This window comes from Camelus ferus, chromosome 15, assembly GCF_009834535.1.
Source record: "Camelus ferus isolate YT-003-E chromosome 15, BCGSAC_Cfer_1.0, whole genome shotgun sequence".
Taxonomy (NCBI): Eukaryota; Metazoa; Chordata; class Mammalia; order Artiodactyla; family Camelidae; genus Camelus; species Camelus ferus.
Genome location: NC_045710.1, coordinates 39,012,851 through 39,025,938, shown reverse-complemented (window position 1 = coordinate 39,025,938; position 13,088 = coordinate 39,012,851). Strand labels below are relative to the sequence as shown.

General features: G+C 39.4%; 1 non-coding gene across 1 annotated transcript; it reads left to right on the top strand.

Moving 5' to 3' along the window:
- The first annotated feature begins 9,350 nt into the window (after positions 1-9,350).
- TRNAV-GAC lies at positions 9,351-9,422 on the top strand. Its single transcript has one exon. It is a non-coding gene; the product is annotated as a tRNA-Val (tRNA).
- Positions 9,423-13,088: the final 3,666 nt, after the last annotated feature.

The following is a 13,088-nucleotide window of genomic DNA, read 5'->3' as shown; positions in this document are numbered from 1 at the left end:
TCTCTACACTGTATTCAGAATAAAACCAAAGTTCTTCAGCCTCCACTAATCTTATTACCTGCTTCTACCCTTCCTTTAGTTTATAGGTAACTTATTGTCAAGACACTGGATTATTCTGTTCTCTGAACACATCCTGATCTTAAAAACAAACAAACAAAAAAACTATGCTCTTGGATCTACTTTATCTGGAATACCTTTGATTACCACATCTTCTTCTATCCTGTTCCATCACCTGTGCAAGTACTTACCAGATATCATTTGATATTTAGTATCTTCCCCACTGGTGCTGCACCTTCCAAGAAGTAAGACCTCAAACTGAGTTTAGGTCCTGTCCCTGATTGTCACTGATCCTGTCAACTGCCTGGGAAGGTTGATATTTGTCTTTTCTTAATCAGTTTTTGATTTTTCTCCACATTTACCCAAGAGTACCCCTGCCAATTATAATGTAGCTTTATTGTAATTTTAGAGGTGCTATGGCAACAATTGACATTTACTTAGCTAAAAAATTGACTGTGTCTGCCAACAGCTGAACATCAGCAAACAGAAATTTTTATGTACCATTTCAGCATGGATTGCCAATAATATGTGATTCTAAGACTTGAGAAATTTAAAGCAAATGTTGCTAATGCTTAAGCTAATTTTAAACAACAAAAGCATTTGTGCAAAATTAGAGACATTTTTGAAAACAGAAGGAAAAACTCCATAATCCTAACACAACTTTTATCATTTTTGTGTATTCTCTTATATGTTTTAGGTACTTAAAATCATAGTATAAATTCAACTCTGTTCTTTCTTCTTCCATGTTATAGTTTTTCTAATGAATATTTTATTAATTTCATGATGTTCTATTAAGTGATATAACCATAAATTTACCTCCTATGTCCCTGTTGTTACATACGCAGGTTGCTTCTAATTTTTCACTACCGTGAAAAATATTGTGAAGGAAATATTCCTGCTTGTAGCTTCCTTCACATATTTTTTAATTATTTAGGGTAGAAGTTAGACTACCAAGTCAAAGGATACAAGTATGTATTGTTCTTGATACGTATTACCAAATCATTTTCCAAAGGGCTATATCAATTTAAACATATCACTACCAACACTGTATGAGTATATAATTATTTGGCTTCTGATGCAAACAAATGTCTTCACATATAAAACATGGTTAAATTAGATGAAAAGTTTTAATTTTGAAACCTGACCAATAGCTTTGGAATAATTGGGCTTTGTATTGCTGCCAGTTAAAGTTAAACCCTAGTCATATCATTCCCTTCCTTGAACCCTTTAAAATAATTTGTGTGTGATGCAGGATCATGTTTAAGGTAATACCTAGAAAAGGAAAGTCCTGCTTATATGATACGGGTGTAAAAAATGACCAGGTCCTAGAACCTGTGAAACATAGACAGATAATACAGTCTCTCTGTCCAATGACACTTAAACTGAGGAGGTACCACCTGTAAATCTCTGTAATTTGTCTTGATAGTCTGTTGAGAGTGATTCCTAGAGTGATTTCTAAGAAATTGGGTATTGAGGTATATAATTGATTTCAGAGACAATGAAAATTACTTTATCCATCAACATATTTCTACCCCTGAAATATTTTTGTAATCATTATGTTGAAAGAGCAGGACTCAACAGGATGCAAATAATTAACTCTCACAATTGAAGAGGACCAAACAAACCAATTTGATGATTTCCTCACGGAAGGAACACTTTACAGGTAAAGAAATGGTTAGATAATTATTACTCAACTGGATTCAAGGTCATTAGACCCCCAACTGTTAGTCAGCTGAAGAAGTGGCTGGTTTCCCAGAAGAAGCTTTAATCTCGTTACAGTTTATCAGAAAATTACTTCAGCAGTTTATCAGGAAAGCATATTTCTTCCCAGAAGGAAATTCTGACCCAAATTTGAACCAATTTTTCTTTATCACAGTCCAATTTGATATTCAGAACTCAGGAATACATTTAACCTTAAAGCTGCTTCGCTCTCCCAGCGTGGTACTGCTTAGGTACGGGTGGGAGAGGGCATGGTCGATTCCTCCCCATGCTTTAGTTTCCCCCTTCCTAGATAAGAGTTGGTAGCTACTTTGGGGCTCTCCGGGATTGGCAGATAATCAAAGCTGATTAGTTCTTTTGCAGGATCCTTTCTGTGGGGACTCAGAGCTTTTCTCCAGGAGGATTTTCTGACTTTTACTCCCTTGATGGACAATGCCTGTACTTTAGTTGTGCACACTCTCCCCCATTCCAGCCTCTCTTATTGAATGTTACACCTCCAGCCTCTTTCTGCTGAGAGACACTAGCCCCCAGGTAGAAGGCTGTACGGATGGGATCCCTTTTTAAATGACCACGGGCCCAGATCCTCCTTCCCATCACATCTAATTGCGGGGGCTCATATGTCTGCCCTACCACTGACAGAAGTCACAGTTTGCTCCGAGTTTGACCCCCTCTCTTTGCTCCACTTGGCAGTCATTATTCGGGTATCCCCAGCCACAGCCTGTCCTATACTTTCCGCAGGTCTGGGTCAAATACTAGTCCCTTCTAGCTTCAAGGAATAAAAGCCAAGCCCGCAAAGTGCTTGTTGTAAAGACTCTCTCACTAGGCATGCAGTGAAGGGAAAACACCCCATTTCTCTTTCCCATGGTGGGAGAGAGGCAAAGAGGGAAAAGCTGCAGCTCCCCAGTAACTTTCTCCGAGGAAACCCTCTCAAGTTTGAGGTGAGTGTTGGACTCAGGACCTTAAAACCGGTTTTAAACACCCGTTTTGGGGGACTGTGTAACTATTGTTTTGTTTTCAGTCTCTGGTCTCAGCTAAAACTGAAACAAAAGCCCCATTTTTTCAAGTCAGCAGAATTCAATATGTAAACCTTGTTTGGGTATTGATTTGAATTTATAAATTTAAGAAGACATTTTTTGAGACAATTGGGGAAATTTGACACAGGCTGACTGCTAAATATTACAGAATTATCTTTAACTTTGTTATGTTGTCATTCATTGTGAGTGTATTTTTTAAAGGCCTTACCTGTTAGAGATATGTACTGAAATACATAAGTGTGCTGTGAAATTATATTTGGAACTTGCTTTAAAGTCCTCCAGGTTTGGGGTAGGACAGTGTAGATAGAGTAAAGTAAACTGGTGATAGTTATTGAAGCTGCATCATGGATATGTGGGGATTCATTGTACTATTTGCTAATTTTGTGTATATTTGAAATTTTTATGTAAAGTTTTAAAATGAAATTAATATTTAAGAGTCCATTTTCGTTCTGTAAAATATGTGAGAGATAATCCTCAAAACTGTCAAGGTGAAGAAAAACAAAGATGGCCTGAGAAACAAACAAAGGGAGCCTAAGGAGACATGATAACTAATGTCATGAGTAATCTGGATGGGACTGTGCACAGAAAAAGGACTGCAGGTGAAAACAGGAAGACTTTAGTTAACAGTAAGGTATCAGTATTGGTTCATTAACTAATAAATGTACCATCTAATGTAAGATATTAATCATAGGGGAAACAGTGTAGGGTATAGGAGAACTCTCTGTACTATCTTCATAATGATTTTATAAATCTAAAACTGTCCTTTAAATTAAAATTTTACTTTTCCAAAGTCCATTTTAATATCCTGTTATATATCTTCATAATAACATTTCAAAATAATTTCTCACTGTACTGCATGAACATTATTAGTTTTAAAATATTTTTAAAACTATTTCAGTATGTGGGACATGATTTAAATTTTTAGTAAACCTGTAAATCATGCTCAGGCTGAGAGAGGACTAAACAGTTGACTTTCAAAGTATTACAGCAGATCTTAACTGGGTAAAGAAGCACAAATAGATTATTAAATGTAATAATAACTCAATTAATGAAAAGAATGCGTTACAGAAACATAGTTCGTTTCCAGAAGAAGAAAATATATAAAATGCATAAGAACGTGTCCAGAAGAAAGGAAGCAATATGGAAAAACACAGTTATGCTTAGCACTATGTGCTTTAGAAAACATGAAATATGCATCTAGAGGTCTTGAGTAAGAGAAGGATAAAGGTAAGATTAGCTAAAGAGGGGACTAGTCATAGATACTGCTGCTTGGACACATCACAAATGGCGAAGCCACGTTTTAAACAGAGTGCACCCTGGCTCTGAGCTATAGCACCAAGATAGGGAAGGGGAAAAAGGGACAGGCACTAACTCAGAAAAAAATAGGCAGAGCAGGCCCATCCCCTCCTAATAACCTCTCAAGCACAGACGTACAGACTTCAGCCAGTCTCAGGTTTGCTTTCCCTATGGAAGCGAGGAGCCTGTCCGGGGAAGACGTCCCTTCTGATTCCTTCTTAGCGCACACACACACACACACACGTGTACACACACACACACACACACACACACACACAGACTTATTCCCTGAAAGGTATGACTTATATTTACCTTCAGAACTGGGCTGGTGTGACATCAAGGATTCTCCAGTGTTTAAAACAACTCATCTATTTCATTATGCCTTTGGTGGGTCACAGGATTGGTATACAGCATCCATTCCAGTCTCTTCCTAACTTGCTTTCCTGTTCTGTGGAGCTGGAAAGTTTAAAGCCACATCCTGTAGACATCCTTGCAATTAGGACTGCTTGTGCGATGAAGAATCCACCATCAGAAGTGCCATGCCAGATGTTGAGGGAGGGGGTGAGTGAGGCTGGGCCATCTGCTGCTGGTTCTGTGATAAGCACAGTGGAGAAGCTCAATTTTTCTGGGTTTTTTTGTTAACTGAAGTCACCATAACTGCAACTTCTTGGCACCAAGAGGCAGGGAGTAGGACATCCATTTTACTAGTTAGACTCTTAGTAGTGTCATGGAGCGGGTTCTGGAGTTGCAGCTTCTGGAGTAGCAGCTTCTGGGATGCGGCAGTTTCCAGACCATGGCAGCTTCCTGATAGTGGCAGGGAAAACATAGTTTTAAAGCAGGCAGCTTCCTAATTCATGAAACAGTTGCGTGGTTTCCTAACTGCAGAAGAATCAGCTCCTTAGTGGCCTAGTTCTGCCGGAGAGTGGATTCTGAAATCTCAGCCTCAAAGTGGTTCTCAACCCTGGCTGCACACTAGAATCACCAGGGGAGCTTGTTAATTACACACATACACAGGTCCAGAGGTTTTGATTCAGTATGTCTGCAGTGGATTCCAGGATCTGTATTCTTAAAAACAACCCAGATGCTTAGGACACAAAGCTAAGGTTGAGAACCACTGACCTAGGGATTCTTTCTATCATTACTCCTCCCAAGCTATTTAATAACCAACGTTAAATCTATTTCTGCTTTAACTGTCTAGAAGGGTTATTATTATTATTTTCTTTCTTTCTTTCCCTTTCTTTCCTTCTTTCCCTTTCTTTCTTTCTTTTCTTCCATCCTTCCTTCCTTCCTTTTTTTTTTTTTTTGTTTGGTAACTAAACCTTGACCAATGCAATGCCTGGGAGCAAAATCTTCCCAATAGGAATAGGTCAAAGTTTAAGCATCATGAAAGTTGAAAAATGCCATTCCCCTCCTGTCAATAAAGAAGCATTAAAATTTTCACTGCTTACAAAGAGAACAAATAAAGAATGTAAGAAAAAACAAGAATGATAATAAAACTAGAATTTTGAAAAATATGTTGCTCAACGAGATTATAGCATAAAGGCTTAGATAACATATTTAGGAAATTAGTTAATCCCACTTGCTTGTTTTTACTGTCTACTTGCTTTGCAGCTATAGTTTTATTATGGAAAAAAAAAATGAAATAATACCTTTAAAAAGAACACTCCCAAGGCCCTGGTTGTTGAACTAAACTAATTTCTGGTCTGTTGCTGCCACCTACCGACTATCCAAGGCAGTGCAGGGTATGATTACTACTTCAAACTCAGGAATGTTAGGGCCACCTAAGTTCTCTCATTTCGGTGTTACACTTCTAAAATACTTTAAGGTGCGTGCTAAACCCTTAAATGGTAAGCAGTGTAAATGTTATTAGGGATTCACTCAACAAATCACTTAAATATGAAAGTATCTTGATCATAAATTACTATCAGATATGGATGGTAGAGGAAAAGCAAGTTATGAGAAAATCCGTTCAGTAAATGCTGGTTTAACTCCTATATACTAGGTGTTATAGTTTATAGTATACTCATCTGCATCCCTTAAAATTAGCATTCTTTCAAAGTTCTGTATTTTAGAGATATCTTGTTCTATAAATAAGACAATGATTATTTTGCAATATGAAAATTTTTCATCTAGAATTATTTACTTTTCATTACTTATAGAATCTTGTCTTTAAAAGGTTTATAATGATGATGAATGTAGTAAAGTGTCAATAATTCAGTACTTAAAACATAGTTTGCTGATATGTGATTTCCTTTTGACTCACATTTGCAGTAGCACTTTAGAATTAAGACGCTTTTCTATACCAGCTCTGATTTGATGTTTACAGTAACACTGTGAACTAAGTAGGGCAGCTGCCATCTATATTTTAGAGGCAGGGAAATAGCCTCATAAGACTGAAAGGCTTACCAAGATCACCCAGGAATAGACCCTGTCCAGAACCTGATCTTCTGGGTTAAAATCCAGGGTTCCTTCCACTACATCACACTGCCTTCACGCAGTCGTTCATTCACTGGCTCAATAAATATCTCTTGAATGCTTACTGTGTGCTATGCGTGGGTGCTGGGGAGAAGATGGTCTCTAATTTAGAGGCAGAGTGGGAGAGGACATAGATTGTCATGGCAGGTCTCTGTGGAAGTGACATCTGACAAGTGTATAGGAATGAGCCAGGAAGGAAGTGGGAGAATTTAGTCCAGGCAGAGGGAATAGGGTGGAGAATGCCTCAGCTTCCCAAGTAGGAGGAACTGAAAAAAGGCCAGTGTGGTGAAGCATTATGAAAAAGGAAGAAGGTTGCATTAAACAGGGCTGTCAGTTCAGGCAAGAAGAAACTATGTGTCAGGCTATGTAAGCCAAGGCAAAGAGGCTGGTATCTGTTCTGGGAATAAGGGAAGCCAGTGAAGGTTGCTCAGGCTCTGTGCCCCATGCTGCAAATCAGAAAATTTCCCAACGGTGGGAATATCAGCATAAACTGTTCAGCTCACTTCAGTACATTTCCTTTCTCCCCCAAGATCTTGTCACACAAAGTCCTGGATGCTTTCGTTCCTTTCCAATGCTTCAAATACCTGGAGATTTGGTTTGGTTTGGCTTTTATCCAGTTTTGGTAGTTTTCCTCAACTGGTGATTGGTCTGATCCAAGCTAACCCAAAGCAAAAGTCCTCTCACTTTCTCTGAAGGCGACAGGCATACCTCAGAGAGAGTGTGGGCTCCAGACCACCGCAGTAAAGTGAATGTCACAATTAGCGAGTTGCAAACATTTTTTGATTTCCCAGAGTTTATGAAGGTTATGTTTGCACTATGCTGTAGTCTAGTGAGTGTGTAATAGCATTTTATGACTTAAGAAACAATGTACATGCTTTAGTTTTTAAAAACGTGGAAGAGGAGTGGCCAAAATGGTGGGGTAGGAAGATCTAGAGCTCACTTCCTCCCTCAGACACAGCAAAATTACAACTATTTACAGAGCAACCATTGATGAGAAAGACCAGAAGAATAGCAGAAAAGGTCTTCTACAGCTAAAGATCTAAAGAAGGAACCATGAGACAGGCAGGAGGAATAGAGACATGGTAGACTCCAGAGCCATACTCTTGGGTAGATAACCCAGAAACTGGAGGATGATTACAATTGCAGAGCTTCTCCCCAAAAAGCAAGGGGTCTGAGCCCCACACTGAGCTCCCCAGCAAGTAGATCCTATGCTGGGAAGATGAGTCCCCAGAATGTTTGGTTTTGAAGGATAGTGGGCATTACTTTTGAGAAAGCCAGAGAGCTGTAGGATATATACCTCGCTCCACTCTTAAAGGGCACACACAAAACCTCACATACTCCAGGACCCAGGACAGAAGCAGTAATTTGAAAGGAGCCTGGGTCAGACATACTTGCTGATCTTAGAAAGCCTCCTGGAGAACCAGAAGGGCATTAGGACTCACCATTTTTGAGAACTCATCCCACCACAAGGACACTGGTGCTGAAGCACCATTTTGGAATCCTTCCTCTAGCTTATTAGTGCCAGCACCCAGCCACACCCACCAGAAGGCTGGCTGCCATAGGATCACCTGAGCCCCCAGCCACTCTGGGACCCAACCCAGCCCACCAGAGTGCCCAGGGACCAGCCCCTCCCACCAATCGGTTGGCACCAGCCCAGTTACCCACAGGGCCCAGCGGCCAGACTTTAGACCCAGGCCCTTCCACCAGTAGCCCAGCACTAACTCCAAGGCCCCCAGCTCCACCCACCAGTGGATCAGCACTAGCCCTGCCCTCCCCACATAGCCCGCCACTCCATGGGCCAGCCCTGCCCACCAGTGAGCTGACACCAGGACCAGGACTCCCCTGGCCATGTAGTCAGCCATACCAGGACTCAGCCCTGCCCATGAGTAGCTGGCAACCTCTGCACAAGGTAGGGCCTGGTAACCAACTGGACTGAAGGCCAGCCACACCTCCCAGTACACGCACAGTAGTCAGCCTGCTACAGCACAAGGACCAGTGCAGCCCACATACAGGACATCTCTAGAACATATAGTTCTGGTGACCAGAGGGGAGAGCTCTGCTGGGCCCTCATAGGACATTTCCTATGTAAGGCCACTTCTCCAAGACTGGGAAACTTTACAAACCTACCAAGTACGTGGAAATAAAAACAGCAAATTAGGCAAAATTAGGTGACAGAGATATATGTTCCAAATGAAGGACCAACATAACCCCTTCCCACTAAAAAGGCTAAGTGAAATGGATATAAGCCATCTACCCAATAAAAAGTTGAATATAATGCTATCATGACGATGCTCAAAGAACTCAGGAGAAGAATGGATGAACAGAGTGAGAAGTTTAACAAAAAGTTAGAAAATATAAGGAAGAACCAAACAGAGCTGAAAAATACAATATCTGAAATAAACAATAAACTAGAAGAAATCAACAAATTAGATGATACAGAGGAATATATTAGGAAGACACAGTATTGGAAATCACCCAAGCTGAGCAGAAAAAAAGAAAAAAGAATTAAAAAATAAAAAAAAGACAGTTTAAGAGACCTCTAGAACAACATCAAGCATACTCATAGTCACATTATAAGGTCCCAGAAGGAGAAGAGGGCAGCAAGGGGGGCACAGAACATATTTGAAGATGTAATAGCTGAAAACTTCCCTAACCTGAGAAAGGAAACAGATATCCAGGTCCAGGAAGCAAGAAAGTCCCAAACAGGATCAACCCAAAGAGAACCACATCAAGACACACATTGTAATTAAAACGGCAAAAATTGGGCAGGGGGGTGTAGTTCAGTGGTAGAGTGCATGCTTGACACGCACGAGGTCCTGCGTTCAATCCCCAGTACTTCCGTTAAAAAAATAATGATTAAATAAATAAATAAGCCTAAATACCTCCCCCCCAAAAAAGGCAAAAATTAAAGAAAAAGAAACAATATTGAAAGCAACAAGGGAAAAGCAATAAGTTAGGTACAAAGGAACTCCCATAAGGCTATTGGTTGACTGGTCAGGCCAGAAGAGAGTGGCATAATATAGTTGAAGTGATTAAAGGGAAAAACCTACAACCAAGAATACACTACCCACTGAGGCTTACATTTAGATTTGAAGGAGAAATCAAAAGTTTACAGACGAAAAACAAAACAGAAGACGAAAAACAAAACAGAAAACAAAAAACAAAACAAAAAAACCCTAACGCAAGAACTAAAAAAAAAAAGTTTTACAGACAAGCAAAAGCTTGAAGAATTCACCACCACCCAACTTTACAATAATTAGGGGTAAATATACGTTGTATATTGTACATTACATTGTAATTTAGGGATAAATATAATTAACACTGCTATAAATTACATATGAAAATTATTGAGAGAGTAAATACTAAGAGTTCTCATCACAAAGAAAAAATATTCCTTTCTCTGTCTTCCATGTTGTATCTGTATGAGATGACGGATATTCATTAAACTTACTGCGGTGATTATTTCATTGTGCAAGTCATAAGTCAAATCATTCTGCTGTACATCTTAAACTTCTACAGTGCTGTATATCAATAAAACTGGAAGGAAAAATAGTAATAATGCTGTTGGGGGCAAAAAAATGGCACCAACAGACTTGCTCAACACAAGGGTGTCACAAAAACTTCAATTAATAAAAACCACAGTATTTGCAAAGCGTGATAAAGTGAAGTACAATAGAACACAGTTTGCCTGTATTTCATTAAGCCTTCGGTTACCTCAGCTCTCTCGCCTTCTTCATTGTCCTTTATTCTCTCAACTGATCACCTAGCCTAATCCCTCAAGGAGGGAATAAAATCTATAAAACCCACTGCTAACTTGTAAAAGGTAGAGCAGAGTAGAACTCTCAGCATTCCCACGGATCCAGGGGAAAAGAATTAGCGTTCAGGAACAAATGAGACCAGCACTCGAGGAGTGAGCCCTGCATTTGATATGGCTTCTGCCCTTAGGACTCTTACCAGGTCTTAAGCTGTGCAATGGTGCGAAGGCAAGAAACCAAGCAGAAATCATCTGCTCAAAAGATGAGCAGAGCTTTTGGCAATTTCATCATACTGGGTAGAGAGAGAAAAATGATAGATTGGGGCCCACCAAGGAAGAACAGCCTTGGTAAACTTGCCAGCCTCCTTGGATACTCCTCAAGACACTCTTAGGAATAAAGGCAAATAAAAATAGACCAACTCTCACAAAGCCTGTAACAGCCTAAAATTATCTCAGTCTCCAAGAGCACCAATATGGTCTGGCCCCACTCTAACTGCTGACAAAAAGAAGGATAAATCCTTTTAAGGGAAGATAACATCAACCAGAGCCTTATATATATATATATATATTCACATTTTGGGATTAAAAATCACACCAGGCATGCCATTATTGGTGAAAACTTGATTAACAATCAAGTTAAAAAGAAAAAAAGGGAACTTTATTAGAGCCAAACTGAGGATTATAACCCAGGAGACAAACTCTCAGAAGCTCTGAGAACTGTTCCACCTGTTAGAAGTCAAAGGCACAGTTGTGTACATTTTTGAGACAAAGGATCAAACATCAAATGACATACTGACATTTTACATAAAGTTCACCAAGGATACCTAGTCCAGGTAAGCACACAAAGAGAGCAGCAAGTCACCGTGACCTCTTACAGACTTGGGAAAGAATGGTAACTTTTTAAGAAGTTACGTTGCTAGTGTCAGAAGAAAGGGGGAAAATTGATCTTTGCGGTTGAGCATCTTCCTCATCTTTGAGGAAGTCTGGTTAATATATAATGCAGATGCGTATTGCACATTAGGGAGGGAGGTAGGAGGCCCAAACAGACAGAATTTTATGTTTGAATTTTCTTGTCTTGCCTTAAAATATAAATTCTATTTAATCACCAGGAAATAGGACCAAAAGACAGAAAAGCAAAAGGAAAACACAATGGAAACAGACCCACAGGTAATCCTGATATTGCTGTTATCAGACATGGATTTTTTTTTTTAAGTGGCAGCATGAGCTTATGAGAAAAGTTTTGTGGGATTACCAACTATATGAAATGTTTATTTGAGACTGGAAAATCATGAGTTTATGTTGACACCAGTCTGCTCAGTTGTTTGATTTTTCCCCCCAACAATGCCTTTCTATCCCTGGATCTTTCATTGTGCCTTAGCCCACTTCTAACAGAATCTCCAGCCCTGTGCTTAAGAATTCTTTATTCCAGAATTTTCAAAAGCCACACTGGACTCATAACAGGCCCAAAGGGCTTCAAATAATGATTCCCAGGAGAAGGTATATAAAGGCCAAAAGAAGACAATTCTGAGGTGTGTGTTTCATGGTTTCCCAGAATTTCCCCATAGAAGCGTCTTGTGGTGCTGGCTTAATAGTACATTTTCTACCAGATGTGGTCCTTCCCTTTGCTACTTCCACATCTCTCAACCACTATAATCCATATTTTCCAGGTAAACTCTTTTAACCCAAATCCTTGTTTCAATGTCTGCTGCTGAGGAATCAAAACATAAGCACTCAGATGTATAGGTGTAGGCATACAGAAATATGTCCAGAGTTGGAGTTTTGCCAATTAAGCACAACAGAGTGAAGGAGGGACAAGGGGACATTATTATAAATTTAACACAGCCAAACTTGGGGAAAAGAAAAAAAGGAAAAAATGTATAAAGTTTCCATTGGATGGATACAATTTCCATATGAATTTTCCTCATTTATAAAATGCCCTCTCTTCATCTCTACTGCCAATTCAGATCATCTCAACACCTGCAAATTATCTGAAGTTTTTCAAATAACCTTCAAAAATATCTAAAGAGGAGAAAAAAAATTCTTCCAGAAACAACTAGATAATATGCCAAGAACTGTACCATTTGGGAAGGGAATGCTTGAATTATTCACCATGCCTCAGTTTGGCATGTTACATTGTATATGCAAATATTCTCTAAGACCTGACTTTAAGTTCCTAAAAAATCTAAAAATAAACTTACCATATGATCCAGTACTCCCACTCCTGGGCATATATCCAGAGGACAATAAAGTTTGAAAAGACACAGGCACCCCAATGTTAAACAGCAGCACTATTTACAGTAGCCAAGACATGGAAACAAACTACATGTCCGTCAACAGAGGACTGGATAAAGATGTAGTGTACACACACACACACACACACACACACACACACACACACACACACACACACACACTGGAATACTACTTAACCATAAAAAAGAATAAAATAATGCTATTTGCAGCAACATGGATGAAACTGGAGGTCGTCATTCTAAGTGAAGTAAGCCAGAAAGAGAAAGAGAAATACCATATGACATCACTTATATGTGGAATCTTAAATAAAAAAGACACAAATGAACTTATTTATAAAACAGAAATGGAGTCACAGACATAGAGGACAAACTTAGTTACCAGGGGGTAAAAGGGGTGAGAATGGATAAATTGGGGGTTCAAAATTTGCACCTCTTGGGGAGTGATGGAATTGTTAGATATCTTGATTGTGGTGGTGGTTTCATAGGTGTTTACATCTATCA